Source organism: Protopterus annectens, chromosome 8.part1, assembly GCF_019279795.1.
Source record: "Protopterus annectens isolate FY-2018-M chromosome 8.part1, PAN1.0, whole genome shotgun sequence".
Taxonomy (NCBI): Eukaryota; Metazoa; Chordata; order Ceratodontiformes; family Protopteridae; genus Protopterus; species Protopterus annectens.
The window spans coordinates 197,112,536-197,122,920 of record NC_056742.1 but is presented as its reverse complement, the minus strand read 5'-3'; the positions used below and the strand labels follow the sequence as shown (position 1 = coordinate 197,122,920).

Here is a 10,385-nt window from a genome sequence, read left to right as displayed (position 1 = left end):
CTGCAACTGTCTTGCAAGATGTTGTGACGTTGATACGTTGTGCAGTTAACTCCCAATTGCATTACCAGCACTATTCTTGTCCTTCTGTGAGCTACACAACTCACTGAACAATTGACAGAATTTGTGTACTTTAAATGGAGGTCATATCCAGCTATCAGGATTATTATCAGATATAATAGCCTCGCGTTGCATATTATGTGTTTGAAGCTGTCCATAAGAATGTAAAGCCTAATGATGTACTAATATCTGAGACTTTACGTTTTGTTAGACGTAGTGACTTTATATCTTAAAATGGAATTTACAGTAAGCTACAGAGTTAAGCTCATCCTGTAACTTCTAATTGCAGTGTCTGGAAAAGTGGTATTTATTTGCTCCAAAAAATCTCAAGAAATTTCTTATGGTCTGATTTCTTCTAGACATTTCAAAATGACTATAGGAATCTAATTTGCTGTGCAAAGTATATGTTCGCTATGAAGTAAAAACGAACACATTTGCCAAAGAAGCACAGAATATAATCAGAGCCAAAGAGTGGAATTTTCTTCGTCTTCACTATTTAATACTTATTACCAATTTACCATTTTGTTCGAGTTTGTTCTTCTGCATAGGAAAGTTGCAATGATTTATTTGAGCATAATGGGAATGTCTTAGAAAATGTTTACTGTTGTGCTCAGTGCCGTTAACCACTTTATGCGTTTATTCAACAAGATCCATCTTTATGAAGTGTTACTTTAGTATTTACTTTGTTAGTAGTTATACGTAAAGGTTTTGTTTTGATCTTCTCTGTGTATTTTTGTATAATACCATTAGTAAACTTTCTTGTGTACCCACTGAATGGGTCACTAAAGTATCTGTCACTGAGGTGTTAACATACAAATGTCACTGCTCCCTTCTTTCAGACGATCACTTTTTCATTGAGTCCTGGAGCCAAAGAATGGGGTCCTGAATTAACACTATTGTCACAGCAGTCGTTATCAGCAGCCTTTACAAATAGTGGCACTACATGATAATTTGCCTTTCTTCGGCGCACGTATATTTCCTGAAGTCTAATTCTCGGAAGGGAACATATGCTAATTCTCATATGAAGTTAGAATTTTGTGGATTTGGGAATGTAGTTCAAAGTCAAACCTTGATATACGACACACTGTTTGTGTATAGGAATATAATCATTCTGGGATAGTAAAGGTTCGTCCGATTAATTTCTGGACAGAAAAAATAAATAAATATAAAAGCTAACTTTTCCAGGACTTGAATTTTATTTACACATGTGTTTGCCCACTAATGACATGCATCTTTAAAAGTCTTGCCCCCCCCCCCCCCAATCACTGCGAGTGCATCGCCTCTGATGACAAGACAAAGGATTTGTTTGATCTGATCCATCTGAATATTCCAGCCGCTACTAACTTTTAGATACCAAATACTATACATCTGGAGGATACACTCACTATGTCAAGTCTAAATATAATGCAGCTTTTGCATGTTTTATGAATTAATACAAGTGTCTTCCACTCCACCTTTAAAATGATGCATCAGTCAACAAGACACACACAGTATGCTTGTAAGATGGTACTGGGGTCTCCTATTATCATGCATTTGTTCTCAAGAATAGGCATTATTTTTTCTTGTATCCCAGCAGCATTTTGTATTTAGTAAGGTAAGTAGGTTGTTATTGGCAGACAGAATACCTACAGCTCACCGCATCAACAATGCAGCACAGTATAACAAGGTCAGCCTTGGAGAAGATGCGCGCAAAATGTATTTCAACTTTGGCACTATGGGATAGGGTATGGAGAGGTTAGTAATTATGTAATAGCGATACATGTTCTGGGAAAAAAAGAAAAAAAAAGAGTAAAAGTTGCACCTTTACTTGAGAGGAAAACAATGCGTGAATTCATTTCTGAGCAGAGAACCTGCCTCCAAGATCAGCCCAATGAGAGCTGTCAGGGGAGGCTCCTAGTTCACTTTTCCACATCATTTCACAGTTACATCCAGCAGTCAAACACGGTGCAGCGCTCCCGCGTTTAATTCATGGACATACTTGGTCTGTTCCTTTTGGTAACTGGAATTGTATTCTGCATTTCGAGAGGATATTAATTATATTCATTATGGAAATCAAAGAAACCCGAACTCGTAAGTACATCAGTAGATCATTTAAAATACGTGCATGGCATGCTTACCTAATTTTGTCACTGAGGCTGTCAACAGTTGCATTAGCGAATCATCATTCCAGTTGTCAGCCGTTTTTACAGCTGGTGAGTTGCAGACTTTCCTCCTTTAAATTTGGTCACCTTGCTATCAAATATAATTGTTCCACTGCATAAGCAACCAAAGCGTGCAAACCCAGTCATTTGTATTGCATTCCAGGACCTTGCTCGCTCTTGTCAGATGCATGATTCTCAAGGTTACAGAGAGTTATGTGGTTATCTCTGCAAGGGGTTTAAATGACCGGTCCTTCTCCTGCTTTTATAGTAATGTCCTGCGCTGTTTTTACAAAATGTGTTTAGATAAAAGAAGTCTTCAAGTCTCTGTTTTAAATTGCTTTAACTGTATTGATGTAAGAGAAGAAATTACTTATGATGTCCATTTTCCTGTTTGGGATGCATGCCAGGTGTTTTGTAAAGTAATAAGAAAATGGATTTCTACCACCAAAGTCACCATAATAATAACCAGCCTGCGTTAGTAGCGGCTTACTTTAAACCGTTGCCGGGATCCTCACTGCTAGTCAGCTTTAATAAAGACTTTTCTTAAATGCTATATCCCTATAGGACCCTCAGAATTGTGAGCCGCGTATCTGTTTGTAGTCAGTATATGAAAAAAAAAAAAAACAATAGTAACATTTATTGCAGTAGAACTACGCGTGTGTTTATGCGTTCTTACCACACAAACACACCACGCACACACAAAATCGTCTATGTCTGCAAGCAGACGCACGCACAGCCATTTGTTTATCTATTGGCATGTCCATGTTCACAGATTCATTAACACACACACGCACATACACACACACACACACACACACACACACACACACACAAGGTATGTTCACCCCCCCCCCCCATAGATGCGCACGCACACTTGCACTCTCCAGGTCATAAGCTCGCCATTTGTATAGGTTTGGCATATCTGCTCTGTATAACGTGGGTTATTTTTCTAGCTTTAAAAATGCAGCACTGATTTAGGATCTGCCTTAGCAGAGATTATACCTAGAAACGCTCGAAGCACGGGCTCACTCTGTGAGCTAAAAGCAAATGGTTAAGATTGTTGTGAACACTAATGCACCTTGACAATTAAGAATTTATGTACACTTACACATATGTAGTATATGTAAGGCATTATCATCCCCTTCGTGTAGCAGTTTGCAGATGTTTGTTTGACAAACTATACCAGGGGGTGCAGAATGTTATATTTTACTAATACAGCGTTTCATTAAATCTCATAATAAATGTCTGCAGGTTTACTGTTTTAATTGTTACTATAGGTGTGTGGTGATGGTGGGTCAAATGGGGTTAATGAAGGAGGGTGAAATAGAAAGTTAAACATCAGCTGTCTTTTAGTGTAAATTGAGCAAATCAATGGAAAGGTAGTGTGCATTAATAGTGTGCTGAACTGTCTTACCCCCACATTTAACTGTGCAGTTCAGGCATTTGGAGTGTGTACCAGTTACCTATCTCAGTAAAACGTGTCTGTAGCATATATATATATATATATATATATATATATATATATATATATATATATATATATATATATACATACACACACACACACACACACACACACACACATTATACTAGATGATGAGATCGCAATGGTTGCATGTGGAATTTTTGTTGAACATGTATTGCAGACTCAAAGCTAGATTTCATCAGGTCGTCACTTTGATACTGACTAGTGGCTTTTACTGGCTACATCTATTACTGTGTCTTTCTCTGTGTCTCTGACTGTAGTTACACTGTGACTACAGGGGGCAGTAAGACAACGAGGTGTGTGCGTGGGTCACTACTAGCAAGTGGGTTTATGCAGAAAAGGTCTGATGTTAGATACCAGCTCTATTGACTGCAGTATTTTTGTTGTTTCAGTTACTGTTTGCTTGACTATCAGAATCTGATCCAGCTAAATGAATCCCTTTGTGGCTTCAAGTAATAAAGTAAAATCATCCATCCGCTCCTGCCTGCTTAGACTGGCGCTGACATTTGATCAAGTCGTGTAGGTCGGGATGGTATTTTGTAATTGTTTGTAGCAGCGCGTGTTTAACAATACCTTCCTGGGTCCATTATTCCTAATCGGCTGAAACATGTTTTAAAATGTAAGGCGACACGGGGAGGGGTCTCTCTAGGATGCGCTGTATTTGGAGGAGCCTTCTTACGCCGGAGACTGTGTCTGTTAACCGGTGAAACGGAAGGATGCAGCCCTAATAGAGTGTGGTAGAGCTCGGTCGTAATTTCCCGTGTCTTGCTGCTGAAGAAACGTGCTTGTCCTAAGAATGAGATTATCGCTACACACACACACACACACACACACACTGAAAAGCATTTTAGAATTTTGCTTCACTGGTCATCTTGAGCTAAGCATGAAATAACATTCTGTTGCGATTTATTTTTTTTTTTTTTTGGGGGGGGGTCGACAATGTTCAGAAAGGCTTTACAATTCTGGTGCTTCTGCTTTTCATATATAACTGCTACATAGTGCTTCAGCGGCGAACCTCAGGCCATTCTAAGACTTATACCCATCTAGGCAATATTCGGTTTTGGATGTGCCCCAGCTGAATTCTAGAGACCCGTTAATTACTGGTAGAGACAGACAAGCTCTTGGCGTTTTCGTATGTGAGGAGGTATGTGTTAACTGTTAGGTATATGGTGTTGTAATCCTGCTTCTAGCACGACTCAGGGAAAGGTTCATTCTGGATATTAAACATTAACAAATAATTAAAATAATAAACTCAGAAGGAGTTATAGCTATCAACAGGTTCACATTTATCTGTTAAATTGTGCCAACAATTAAACGAGACGTAGCTGACAAGGGTACATGCTTTTTATTAGTTATCTCCATCTGGATAATTTTAAAGTACACACTAATTTAGTTATAGAAGCCTTATATAATCATCATAAGGTGCAGCAGGTATATTTATTCCGTGACTCAAACCTCACGCATATTATTTTGTTAAGTGTCATTTAATCACACTGTGTTAGATCTTATTTAAACAATCAGTACCCATGCGGTAAAAGACGAATGGCACCCATTTTTATACGTGAAAAATAAAATCTGGTAAAAGATTGTCAATTGAAAATGTATCCTTTTAACACAGCCAGCTTTGCTCTTTACGGTGGATAATTACTGACTATTTCTGAAATTATTTTGCAACTTTATAAATAAGTTAAATAGTTCAGGTTTTCGTCTGGCTCTGTAAAACAGCTGGAAAAGCTTATCTCTGAATATTTGCGAAAATGCTAGTATCACCTAGCGAAACGTTTCCCGTGTTTTTTTTTTTTTGTTAACCTCACACACACACACACAGGCATCGCATGGTGGGTGAATCGGGAGGAGACCACTAAGTGAACTGTATGCGTTGGTCAGGTACAATAACATGGAAAGGGGAATGAAACTAGGCTGTATAATTCTAGTATCTTGCAACCTCTACCCACTCTGTCTGCCCATGTGACTATGGAAATGCTACCTTTTGAAATATTCCTAGATGAATCATATTGTTTATATTTTGTTTACTGCTTTGCTGTTTTTGAATGGCTGGTGCTTTATTCATACGCTGGCAACATTTTTATGTTTGTAGAAATATTTCCATTAAAGATCTTTGGTTTGATAGCTGTTTGACCCATGTAGAATATTTCCTCTATTATGTCTTCTCCATCATCATTTAACCTAGCAAATGACACTGGTGCTGAGTAGTTTTCTTAACCTGGATAGTTGTCTAAAAGTACTTGGACTTTACAAGTTACATAATGCATTGCTCAGATATCTGCTTTAAATTATTCAAAAAACACAGTTCATCTTGTATAGCCTAACAACATTTTTCTAATGGTGAGACTGAAATGGTTGCGATTTTTCTCAGAATAAAGGAACTCTGATTACAAGTGCCTTCTTAGATACTAGTAGTTCTAACCAACTAAACAGTCCAGTTAGGTAAAGATGTGCAGAAAACAATTTTCATTTCTTGCTGTTTCAGTTATTTCAAGGTAGCCCTTGCAGTAAGGGGAAAGCACAATAATTTTCTTTAGAGTATGAAGACAGACTGTGTCATTTAGCTGTGTATCATTCTAGGACTGATGTTGTGTGAAGGTTTGCCTTTATACAACCAACAACCTTTCTTTCCTTATAAGTTGGTTAGAAAATTTTCATAGAAATACTTGCATTACATAAACTAAACACATTTATTGGATTGCTTAACATTCCTTTCCATATACCTGCAATTAGCATATGTATTTTCAGTATGTATCTTCCATGTGAATTCCTGATTCACTATTTTAATAATGGGGCATAGTTATAGGAATTGTGAAATAATAGTTGCTTTTTGATAAAAGATTCACAAGAAACCAGGAATGTTATTCATACTTTAATAGTCATAGCATTTAAAGTTTGTATTCTAGATGAAAAGTGTTTGGAACAATACTTTGAAGTTTTAAGATCATTTGCTGCAGAACCTTACAAATTGCATTTATGCCTCATAAATCCTCTGTCACAGTGGGTGAAATAGGCTAAGGAACCTTTTGGTCACATTTTCAAGAACATAGTAGTTTTAGACTAACATGATTTTTCTGAGTAAAGGATAGTCATTATTTTTCATTGGATACTAGATGCAAAGCAATAAATGGGTTCATAGGTAAATACTAGGCTAGCTGCCCTTGTGGGCCATTTCAAGCCTAGCCAGTTTCCCTTTCAGTGCTAGAAGTATCCTTTTCCGTTTGGTTATAGATTGGCCTTACCAATCCCATGGCCGATAATTATATATTACTCCTAACGACAATAACTGGGATTCTACCGTAGATAATGTCTGTGGACCCATGCCTGGGATAAAGCATGTAGGAACCTCATCTGCCCATTAGCAGTACAGGGACAACCCAGAGGTAAATTATCTGTAACCCATCAATAAATGTAAGTTGTGCTTGAAAATGGACAGGGATGAACTTTGTTTTATGTGATATATATATATATATATATATATATATATATATATATATATATATACACACACATACACACACACACGCACACACACATTATATATATATATATATTTTTTTTTTTTTTTTTTTTTTTTTTACTGTTGCAAGGAGACATAGGACGTATTCATAAAAAGGCACAACCCCTTATGGGAAAACCAGAAAACTCATCAACATTTGCTGTGGGCATGTCATATCAAGAGAGTGATGACACATCCATATGTATGCCTTATGAAAGCAGTGGGAATTCAACTTTGGTATGGCAGAGGTGGTTTAGATTAGTGAGAATGTTGGCAGCAGTAAAATTTAAAGACTTTTTCAGCTAATTACATGGTAGGTATGCCAGTTCCCTGAATTTAGGTAGGAAGGTTAATAAAAAAAAAGTATTGTTTGATAAAGTGCTTCACAGAGTGGCTACTACATATTGAGTATGGCTATCTAACTTTCATGTTCAATTCCTATTGATATGGTGCTGATGGGAAAGAAGAAGTAATGGGAAATCCAAAAAAGCAGATGTACTAGAAAGAAAAAGCATTAGAACACACACTTCTTGAAAGACAAAGTTAATCTGGCATCATTTCTTATGTAGTTTGTGATGGGGCTGCATTGCTACTGTTATAGAAACTATTTATCTCTTATGAGATATTTTTTTCTTGAGCAAGGTCTTTTGCTTTATCTTTTAAAGAAGCGTTTTGGTACTTACCTGGCTGAGTGACAGCACTGGTCAGATTAAAACCAACAAGCCATAATAATGCAGTCCTAGCTATTTACTGGTTGTCTTTTCACAGTGAAGGATGACAGCTTTCAGATCATTTTATGAATGTGGCATTCAGCGTTAAAAAATGGAAACACCATTTTAAGTCACATTTGTTTTGAACAGTTTGCTTTTTGTGGCTTCCTACTTCTTTCGCATTTCTTTGAATAATAAAATGAATATATTAAAATGCAGGGTAAGGGAGATTAACTCAGTAGATGTGGTTTATTTGTACTGTGTTGCCTCATACCTTACTTCCAATATAGGAAATAACTTCAAGGGAGCAATAACAATAATTTCTTCAGATCTATAGTTTGGCTATGACCATGACCGGCATGGTTTAAGAACCACACAGTCATGTGTAACCAACTTGTAATGCACTATATAACAACACAACAGTAAAGAATATATATTTGAACAGATCAAAAGGTTTTGATTTTGTTCAACATTTCCATACTTTTAAAATGCTGAGGAACCCAAATACTAATCTATACACACACATCTAGATCATGAATTTGGGAAAGATTTAGAACATGCAAGGTTTGAATGCAGAGTAATTCATACAACATAATTATTCAGTGAGTGTTCTCCAGAGTTCAGTTGTGGGTCCTTTTTGTTTAATATATCTTTGCCAACCACTCCTTTGTCTGACTGCCCATAATAGGGTTAACAGTAACAAGCCTGAAAGGTAAAAACAATTGCAACATTATCTAGAGGGTTTATTTTACTGGACAGTGGTGCACAATATTGCTTTTAATTCAGAAAATTATATTATTCTGCATTACCACCATCTAAGCAGAGATTATTTATATTCAAATTGTAATGACATTTTACAAGCTGGCATTAATGGTATCATGGTATTAAAGATCCTGGGGTATTAGTTTATCACTCCTTAATATACATGCCAGGCATGAATGTAGTAACCAGGAGGTGTTACTTAGTAATGTATAGCATTGCTCTCAGTTTCATCAAGATGTGAAGACATTCTGTCAGCTCTGTTTAGAACTATGGTCAGATCATACAATGAGTATTGGTTATCAATCTGTGTCCATAGCTTGTCAGACATCAGGACGTTGGAGAGGATGCAATGGAACTTCACACGAGGATAGCAGATCTGTCAAGAAATGGCTATTATAGGTTATCAAGGCACACTCAAAAATGTTAAAATTGTGCTTAGTTAGATATAGGCACTACAGAGGTGACATACCATTGGTTTAAAAAATGTTATAGAAATGAAATTTTTGTGAGTGTCTTAGGATTTAAACTTTCGGTGTAGCTCATATGTTGCAATAAAAAACAATTTTTATGATGGATGGTGATGCTTTCCATTCAGATTTTATTAATAGGATTTCTTTTTGTGTGGTACTATCCAGTGTAGTTTATTACCATCAGGTGTCAGACAAGCAACAGATTTAGACAATTTCAGCTTCTAATAAGTATTTAGCAGATAACAGGGTATATAACCCTGATTATTTGCGGATGCATGCTACAAGACTCTAAGATTATCTACTAAGGCCCTAAGACTGCAAGTCGATCTGCACTGTAATATTTTGCACACACACACACATATATATATATATATATATATATATATATATATATATATATTACTGAAGTGTCATGTGACATATATGGGACAACATCATACCAACTGTTAATGTGATTGCTGTGAAGAAGCTGTGGAACATGACTGGTGTTTATCAACATTTTAGATTTTTCTTAACTGAATAATGTGAGAAAGAAAATAAGGTTATCGCATTATGTTTGCTTTTCAGAATCATAAACACAGTAAGAGTTTTTTCTGCCTTAAGTTTTCAACTGCAGGAAACTGAATGTGTCCCTTTTCTCCCTAAAAATCTATTCAATAATATTTTCTCAAAATTAGTGTGGTTAGATAACACTATCTAAATTACTTGCATTTCTTAGCTAACTCCATAAAATATATGTCATGATGTTGCTTCTTTAAAAGTCTTAGAGAAAGGCGTACTCTAGTTTGTTACTTTCTCAAAGATTTCTCTAGTTTGATTTTTCTCTTATAGCATGTTATGCAATGTGCTTCCTGCACTGTTTCTTGTTTTGCTGATCATTTCCTTTTTTATTTTAATTTTCTTTCCTTTTGTGACTTTCTCTCATGATTACTAACAATACGCAAACCTTAGTGTATTCATCTCCCATTTGTTCAGTGCAGTCTTTGGGTTTCTTGTGGCCAACTTGACTTTTTGAGGACAGTCCCCAGTCCATAGATTCATAGATTCATAGATTAGTACTAAGCTAACTTCCCTTGCAAGCCATTTTAAGCTTAGCCAATTATCCCTTGTGAGACTCAAACCCTGCACCTTGTGTTTGTAAGGCAAACACTTTAACCATTAGGCCACCCTCCCAACCCTCCCCAGTGAAAATAAGTGTAAATGGCAACTACTCCTTTTTAGCAGCCTGTAACTTAGATGTGATAACCAGGCAGT

The 10,385-nt window shown here is 36.5% G+C and overlaps 1 protein-coding gene across 2 annotated transcripts in view; it reads left to right on the top strand.

Annotated features, from left to right (window-relative positions):
- Window positions 1–1,861: 1,861 nt before the first annotated feature.
- The window catches only part of CDH8 (cadherin 8), a 1,490,460-nt gene continuing 1,481,936 nt past the window's right edge, over window positions 1,862–10,385 (top strand). Inside the window, exon 1 of one of the 2 annotated variants that reach the window (XM_044081816.1) lies at window positions 1,862–2,127. The gene's annotated coding sequence lies outside the window, so the exon portion shown is untranslated. The remainder of the gene's footprint in view (window positions 2,128–10,385) is intronic. The other variant, XM_044081815.1, reaches the window with a different exon arrangement.